The sequence below is a fragment of the Capricornis sumatraensis genome, chromosome 9, assembly GCF_032405125.1.
Source record: "Capricornis sumatraensis isolate serow.1 chromosome 9, serow.2, whole genome shotgun sequence".
Taxonomy (NCBI): Eukaryota; Metazoa; Chordata; class Mammalia; order Artiodactyla; family Bovidae; genus Capricornis; species Capricornis sumatraensis.
In genome coordinates, this window is record NC_091077.1 from 73,870,999 (window position 1) to 73,879,449 (window position 8,451).

The 8,451-nt window shown below is 37.2% G+C and overlaps 1 non-coding gene and 1 pseudogene across 1 annotated transcript; both read right to left on the reverse strand.

The window, feature by feature from the left end:
* Nucleotides 1-570: 570 nt before the first annotated feature.
* LOC138086344 (hyaluronan mediated motility receptor pseudogene) lies at nt 571-1,896 on the reverse strand (annotated as a pseudogene).
* A 1,027-nt stretch (nt 1,897-2,923) lies between these two features.
* TRNAS-AGA (transfer RNA serine (anticodon AGA)) lies at nt 2,924-2,995 on the reverse strand. The gene has a single exon. It is a non-coding gene; the product is annotated as a tRNA-Ser (tRNA).
* Nucleotides 2,996-8,451: the final 5,456 nt, after the last annotated feature.

Genomic DNA, 8,451 nt, shown 5'->3' on the forward strand with positions numbered 1-8,451 from the left:
TGCAAATTATTAACCAGTTGCTTTGGTAAGAGATAACTATGGAAAAAAGCTTGCCTCTATTTCTTATTTGAACTGGATAAACGGAAGATGGTGGGACAGAATGATCATTATTAGGAGAATTAAAGTAGAGGCAAGAACAAGCCAAGGTATTTTAGCCTAGCATAAGAGGTTCATACTAGAAAAGGTCTTCAGCATCAAACTAAAAAAAAACCTAAGGTTTCAGAATAGGGAAATGATAGTATGAGAATGATTTTTAAAAGACTACTGATTTGATGGGATGAGCGAGCAAAGCTGGAAAGCATCAGAACATTTAGAATGAGGTAATAAGGGTGAGCATCAAGGAGGAAGTACTGACAATAGTAACTAGAATGTCAGAGAACACTGGTAAAAATGGTCAAACTTCCTTTCACATTTGTAAGGACAAGAAGTTAGTATTAAATAAGAGATTTAAAAATATTATAAACACAATAGTAAGCAAGATAATAATAATAATAAATAGTAAGAACAAAATAATCTTCAACAGGTTTTTCAGATGTTTCCTTGCATGATTGTTGAAACTCCATTAAGATCTCAGGAGCAGTTTCTATTGCCTTCTTTTAATGGAGTTTTGGGAACAAAATTTTCTTTACTTTCATGAAGAAAAGCCTTTGAAGAATCAAAGTAATACCCAGAACTTTATTCAATTCCTCCTGAAGTTTTGCTTCACTTTGTTTTCTTTCAGTAAGCTTAGCATGGAGTTTTAACACCTCCGATTTGAGATTGCTATTTTCATCTTTCAATTTCACAACATGCTTGATTTTTTGCTTTAGATTCTGAAGACCCAATAATTTAGCATATGAATCTCTTAGATTATTTAGTTGTTCCTGAGCCACACAACGTTCATTCAACAAACCCTGTTTCTCTGCTTCAAATGCATCCAGTTGTAGCTGAAAAGGCTTTGTTTTATTATATAATTCTTCATAGAGGAGACACCACTTACTCATTTCCTCAGTTAATTCTGCTATTGAATTTTCTTTTTCAGCTTTTCTTGCTTCTTCCTCTTCCAGTTGTTTCTTCAAGTCTTCGCTTTGTTGCTTGAGTTAGTTCTGTAAATCAGTTATTCTTTTAAGAGAAGAAACGGCAATTTCTTTAATTTCTGCTTCTTTAAGTGCTGATTTGGTCTGCAGATCTAGAAGCATCCATGCATATTCTTGATTTGAGTTCTCAGTTGCCAATATCTCGGACATCCTCCACACTTTGCTCAGCCTTGGCCAGCTTTTCCTTAAGTGATTCGTTCGGCACCTTAAGATCTTCTAGCTCACTTGCTGTTGATGCTTTATACCTTTCAAATTGAGCAGTAACATCTTCCAGGTTCTGCACTGTACTGTTATGTTTTTCTTGCAAAAGCAGGGTGGCCTGAGTATGAGCAGCATTACTTTCCCCCAGTTAAGCTTCTTTCCGTTTCAGCTTTTCTTCGAGGCGTTTTAGTTCTGCAGCTCTAGATTCTGCTTCCTCTTCCAGTTGCTTAAGCAGGTTTTCAGCTTGTTCCTCCTTTTGCTGTAATTTATCCAGCTCATCCAAGGCCTGCTTTAATTCTCCTTCAAAGGGAGTTCTCTCTTTAATCATTTCTTCTTGAAAAGAACAGAGCTTCTGCTGAAGACCAGAAGATAATTCCTTCTCTTGTTGCAGAAGTGAATCCATTTGCAGTACTTTTTGTTGTAGTTCTTCAGGTTCTTGTTTTTCAAGAATAGACCTCTCTTTTAAGCTTTGTATCTCAGAATTTAGATTTTCATCCAGTTCTCTGTTCCTATTGATAAGGTCTTCTTTTTCTTCTTCAAGCACCTGGCATTTAGACTTCATATCTTCTACTTGTTTAGACAATATAGCAATATTTTCCTCAGGAGACTGCTTAAGGCTTAAAACATAAGAAATAAGTTGTGCATCAGATCAAGTGGAAAAATACAAGCTAGATATTGCCCAGTTAGAAGAAAATCTGAAAGACAAGAATCATGAAGTAAATGCTTCAGTTCAGTTCAGTTCAGTCACTCAGTCGTGTCCGATTCTTTGTGACCCCATGAATCGTAGCACGCCAGGCCTCCCTCTCCATCACCAACTCTCAGAGTTCACTCAGACTCACGTCCATCGAGTCAGTGATGCCATCCAGCCATCTCATCCTCTGTCGTCCCCTTCTCCTCCTGCCCCCAATCCCTCCCAGCATCAGAGTCTTTTCCAATGAGTCAACTCTTCGCATGAGGTGGCCAAAGTACTGGAGTTTCAGCTTTAGCATCATTCCTTCCAAAGAAATCCCAGGGCTGATCTCCTTCAGAATGGACTGGTTGGATCTCCTTGTAGTCCAAGGGACTCTCAAGTGAATGTTTAAATACACATAAATGAAGTTTTGAGTAAACATTTACTGTAAGCCAGACTTTTTTTTCTTGTCCTATCCTCTTGCAGAAAATAAGCAAATAGAAAATAAACTTACCAAAACAAAAGTCAGATAATTACATATGGTAATAAGCACCCTGAGGGAAATGCATACAATGATGTGTTTTATGAGATTACCTTCAGTTGGCAAGGGCAGGCATTTCTGGAGAAGTGCTATTTAACTTGATGCATATAGGCTAAGCAGAAGCTAACTGAGAAAGCTAGAAGTAAAATAGTCTAGTAGAAGAAACTACATATATTAACATTCACGTGCTTAGTCACTCAGTTTTGTTGGACTCTGCAATCCTATGGACTGTTGCTCACCAGGTTCCTCTATGGGATTATCCAGGCAAGCATACTAGTGTAGACTGCCATTTCCTCCACCAGTGAAAGTAAAGTTGCTCAGTCATGTCCAACTCTTTGCGACCCCATGGACTGTAGCCTATCCGGCTCCTAGCTCCATGGGATTCTCCAGGCAAGAGTACTGGAGTGGGTTGCCATTTTCCTTCTCTAGGGGATCTTCCCAACCCAGGGATCGAACCTGGGTCTCCAGCATTCTAGGCAGACGCTTTAACCTCTGAACCACCAGGGAAGCACCAGTAGGATCTTCCTAACCCAGGGATCAAACCTGAGTCTCTCTGGCTCCTGCATTGACGGTCAGATTCTTTACCACTGAGCTACCTGCTGCTGCTGCTGCTGCTGCTAAGTCGTGTCAGTCATGTCTGACTCTGTGCAACCCCATAGACAGCAGCCCAGCAGGCTCCTCTGTCCCTGGGATTCTCCAGGCAAGAATACTGGAGTGGGTTGCCATTTCCTTCTCAACTGAGCTACCTGGGGAGCCACAAATATTAAGATCCTCTATTAAAAGGAAAATCCAAATGCTATGTGATTGACAGGAGGACTAAGACTGCCTCAGGGGAGGTGTCTGAACGAACACAGGAGTAAACCAATGAGTCTAACAGCAGGGAAAGAGATGTCACTTGAGAGGATTTGTATAATTATCTGGGTCCATGGTAAGATTTATTTTTACCATGATGACTTTCTGCATTACCAATGCCCTACGGCCTAAATATTACCCTGACCATTTTCCCAACAAGAGTTACTTCCCCTGCAACACATGGGCTAAGCTATTCCACACTCATTCTAACCAGCATTACACACATTGTCATTCTTCAAAAATACAAAATATATAGCTTGATTACAGTATCTTGACCTCTGTTTAAACAATATTATGAGAGTTTTTAAAAAAATGATTACATCTGCTGAAAAGACATAAAAATGAATTCTAGTTCCAGTTAACAGCTTACAGTTGTTATCAATACATTACAGTGTTATCAATACATTAGTGACTTCAAGTTTCTGCATCTCAGTTCTTTTTATCTGCATAATAATGGAGTTTGGCTAGATCACTGGATGTCAAATTGTGTGCAAAGGAACTGACATAGAGGTCTCCTCAGGGAAGAGCTAATCAGAGCAAATGGACTTCTGGACATCAAACTCTAGTGTGATAAAAGCATCCTTGAGTTAATTTTAGGAAATATTGGAGTCCCATGTAAGACTAAATTTTAAAATGTACGTTTCTGTACACATTGACAGACTTGTGATAAAATATAGTTAAAATTTTAATAGCAGAACATGCTGTGAATATACTGTTCACTATGAAATTATTTCAAATTTTCTTTGTATTTGAATATTTTCTTAAAATGTTGTCAAAAACAGGTTTCACTATAAAAAATTTTGTTACATAATCTTTTGGACTTTATTTTAAAGCTTAATTAGCACTTATATCCTATGAATCAATGAAATTGTAATCTAGCCTTTGGATTTAAGGAACAATTTTTAACATACTAGTAATACACCATGTTTATATTATAGAGAAATCATTAAATCGACAGAATCTTTTGGAAGACTATATGCAGCAGCAGCTTGCAGCTTTTTAAGTTAATTAATTTTAATTGGAGGATAATTACAATATCATGGTGGTTTTTGCCATACATCAACATGAATCAGCCACACGTGTGTAGGCTGATCCCCCCGCAATCCTGAACCCCTCCCACCCTGCTCCCCACCCCATCCCTCTAGGTTGTCCCAGAGCACTGGCTTTGAGTGCCCTGCTTCATGCATTGAACTGGCACCGTTCATCTATTTTACATATGGCAACATACATGTTTCAATGCTATTCTCACATATCATCCCACCCTAGCCTTCTCCCACAGAGTCCAAAATTCTGTTCTTTACATCTATGTCTCTTTTGCTGCCTTGTATACAGAATTGTCATTACTGTCTTTCTAAATTTAGAAGACTGTATGCAGCTTTGAGGCAGAGGTACTCATTTCTTTCCATGCTTCTAGGTACTAGAACAGAGACAAGCTCATTACAGGCTCATAAATATGCAGGTGTGAGGGAGATTTTTAACGAACTAATAAAGAGATGGCATAATAGCTCAGTACTCATTTTGCTAAATAATTTCATTTTATTTTATTAAGTGATAAAGCCTTCAAAATCAATTTGTATATTTGAGTTTACATGGTTGCTTTTGTACAGGTGCAATATTCCTTTGTTTCCTTTCTTTGGGCATATGTTAAAAAATAATACAAAGCAAAGAGAATAAAAAGTCTGAGTTCAGTAAAAAGTACTTACCAAAAAAGGCCCTGTGTACTTTTTAAGCCACCATTCCAGCAAGGGACAAAACTAACTTGCATTATAGTGTCCCAAATACTGCAGTGATTAGCAAATCCCTCTCTCCCCCATGTCCAGTGAAGGGACAGCTTTTTTCCTTTCCTTTTTCAAAACGGTATAAGATTTCACTCAGCCTCACAATGGAGTAGGAAATGGAAACCCACTCCAGTTTTCTTGCATGGAGAATCCCATGAATAGAGGAGCCTAGTAGGCTACAGTCCACGGGGTTGCAAAAAGCTGGACATGACTGAGTGACTGAGCATGCACATAACCTTACAACATCAGTCCTTTGAAGATGGAATTGAGGTTGTCTAGTTTTGAACCTTTATTGCAAACAACTGATTTCCTTGTGTTCACTTGGCACAGAGATTGGGATATCAACTCCTTCATGGGTGTCTCTTAAGCACATTTTAGAGAAACCACTTACTGTAAAAATTATCAAAACAAAACAAGCAATTAATTAAAACCTGATGTTCCAATACTCATACAGGAGAAAACAAATAATAAAACATACAAAGGAGTTTCACGCCTGGCTCACAGGTGGAGACAATAAGCAGTCAGATATTTCAATTAATGTTGACTACATTTCGTAATGATGGTAGCAGGAGGTTACAGTTTCATTTGTGATCTGCTGACACATTAGCAAGTAAGTACTTCTTCCCAAATGTAAATATCTTCCACTAAGTGAGTAAACATGCAGAGAATTTTACTTGTGACCAAATGGAATTTTTCTCCCAAACTTTAATAAATTTGAAATGGTATGTGTTCATTTTATTTGTTAATTACAGTCATGTGCACACTAACGCAGATGAAAATCTAATTCACTCAAATTAGGACTGAGTGGTATATTTCCAAATGTCTTCACTAATGAGAAGGTAGTCCACTGACAGAGCAAATAAAACAAAGTCTCAAAAAACCAGCAAAACCAATACAGTATTATAAAGTAAAATAGAGTAAAAATAAAAATTAAAAAAATAAAAAAAACAAAACAAACAAAAAACCCAGCTGGGAAGGTTATGCCCTGCATCACTATGGTTGAGAAGTCATTCCTAAGTGTGTTCCAATAAGAAAATAAAGAATGATAAACTGAATGCTTATTTTGTACCAGGAACTGCAATGAATGTTTCAATGCTTAATCTCATATAATCTTGACCATTTATGGAAGCAGATAATTTGATCTTAATTTCAAAGATGAGGAAACTGAGGACTGGTGAGGTAAATTGTTCAAGGTCACCCAGCTGGTAAGTAACAAAGCTGACTCAGCCCAGTTCCATTTGATTCTAAGGCATAAATGCTTAACCACCAATTTGATGGCCCTGTTCAGTCATGCCTCATTGTAGCACAGCACCCTGACTAGATTGTGGGAAACTAATTTTCACCCAGAGCTCTTTTATTTGCATACAGTTCTAGTCTGTGGATACAGAATATCAAGGTGTCAACTCTTACAGGCATGTCCTTTCTGAATTCTCTTCTCAGCATAGTGAAAGTGAAAATTGAAATGTTAAAAAAAAAATCAAATCAAATCAAAGTTCAGTTCAGTTCAGTCGCTCAGTCGTGCCCGACTCTTTGCAACCCCATGAATTGCAGCATGCCAGGCCTCCCTGTCCATCACCAACTCCCAGAGTTCGCTCAGATTCATGTTCATCGAGTCAGTTACCCCAACTTTACAGGGTATATTTTGACAAGGAATATATATGTTTTGAAAACTAAGTATAAAAATATGTAATGACCAGTAAGATAGTAAATTAAGTAACCTTCCCTTCTAAACTTATTTTTCATTTGCCAATAAAAGTGAGGACATGACACTAATTAACCAATTGATCAACATTCTTTATTTACAACCTTTATAAGAATAATGGGCTTTGCAATACTATGATCAGTATTATTACTTAACACATATTTTCTATTTTGACATGTAAAATATGAATAGCTTATTAATATCCTGTGGTATTATTAACTTATATACATCAAGGAAACATTTTCCCAAAGTACTTTGTTCTCTCTTTTTCTCCTACAAATACATCAAAAAACACATGACTTTATTTAAACTTAAAGGAATGATTTCATTGTTTGAGTATGCCCAGTATCTATTTTTCCCTTCTGCTAATTAGTATCTTGATTTTCTTCTGGTGGGTCCCCCTAACTCGTGCTCAAACAATGTGATTAAAGGGGTCTGAGACTAGTCCAAGGACTGAGAGATTAGCATATGGCCAGTCCGAGCTACATATCATGATTTAAATGTGGCCAAATGACCTGATATAGGCCAAGCAACTGAAGCCTAGAATTTTTGTTGTGTTTTGAATTGGAAAATAGGATATCTTTCAAAGAGGGTTACTAAGCTGGGGAAATGTGAGCCTGAATATCCTGGTGGTCCTCCTCCTACTTTATAGGACAGCTTGCCAGAGACTAAGGTCAACTTCTAGGACAGCAGATCCATGAAAAGGAACAGAAAGATTCTTGCAGACCTTTTCAGACACCTGGATCCAACTGTGCCAGAAGCTTGGTTCTTTCCAGACAGATATTCATTTCCTAGGCTTCTAAATTCCTTACGTTGTGTAATCTGTGTGAGCTGGGTTTTTATGACTTATGCCCCAAAGAGTCTTGCTAGTATAGTTTGACCCAAAGGAAAGAAAAATATTCACCAAGATGCTACAACACACAAAATTGAGAGGGTTACTTATTTCAGACTAAAACTAGCCTTCCTATAGGATTTCTTTTCTCAATGATATAAGGCAATTAGGTAAAGTATGGAAGTTTTATGAAATGGACTTTTAGGCTTAGTCCTCAGAATTGCTACATAAACCCAATATAACACAGCTAAATGTATTCACTTATTCTAGAGTTAGGGGTGCTGCGGTCCATGGGGTCACAAAGAGTCAGACATGACTGAGTGACTGAACTGAACTGATTCTAGAGTTAACACCAAAAAATCTATAAATTCTTTTTGATTGCAAAAGTAAAGAATTATTAACTTAAAAGCTTTCTTACAAAACAAGGAGATAACTATCAAATAAGAGACAATACATGAAGGTAAAGTTGAATCAACAGACTTGGTTCTAAGCCCCTGTGACTTTTCCCTTTCTGCTTATCAATTTCCTCATCTATATATAAAATGAAGATGATAAAATATTCTCTGTAGGAATAAAGCTCCTCAGTTTTATTGATAACACTACAGAGTATTTATATGTGGTTAATTGGAAGACATGACACATACAAATAGTGAAGCTTTATTGTCTGGATTCATTTAAAACCTATTTCACAACAGAAGGCTGACTTTATATCATACACAGAAATCAGTTTTTACCATCTCAACAGAAACATGTTATGACATTTTTCAAGGCATTTTACTTGTATAAGTCATACCTCCTT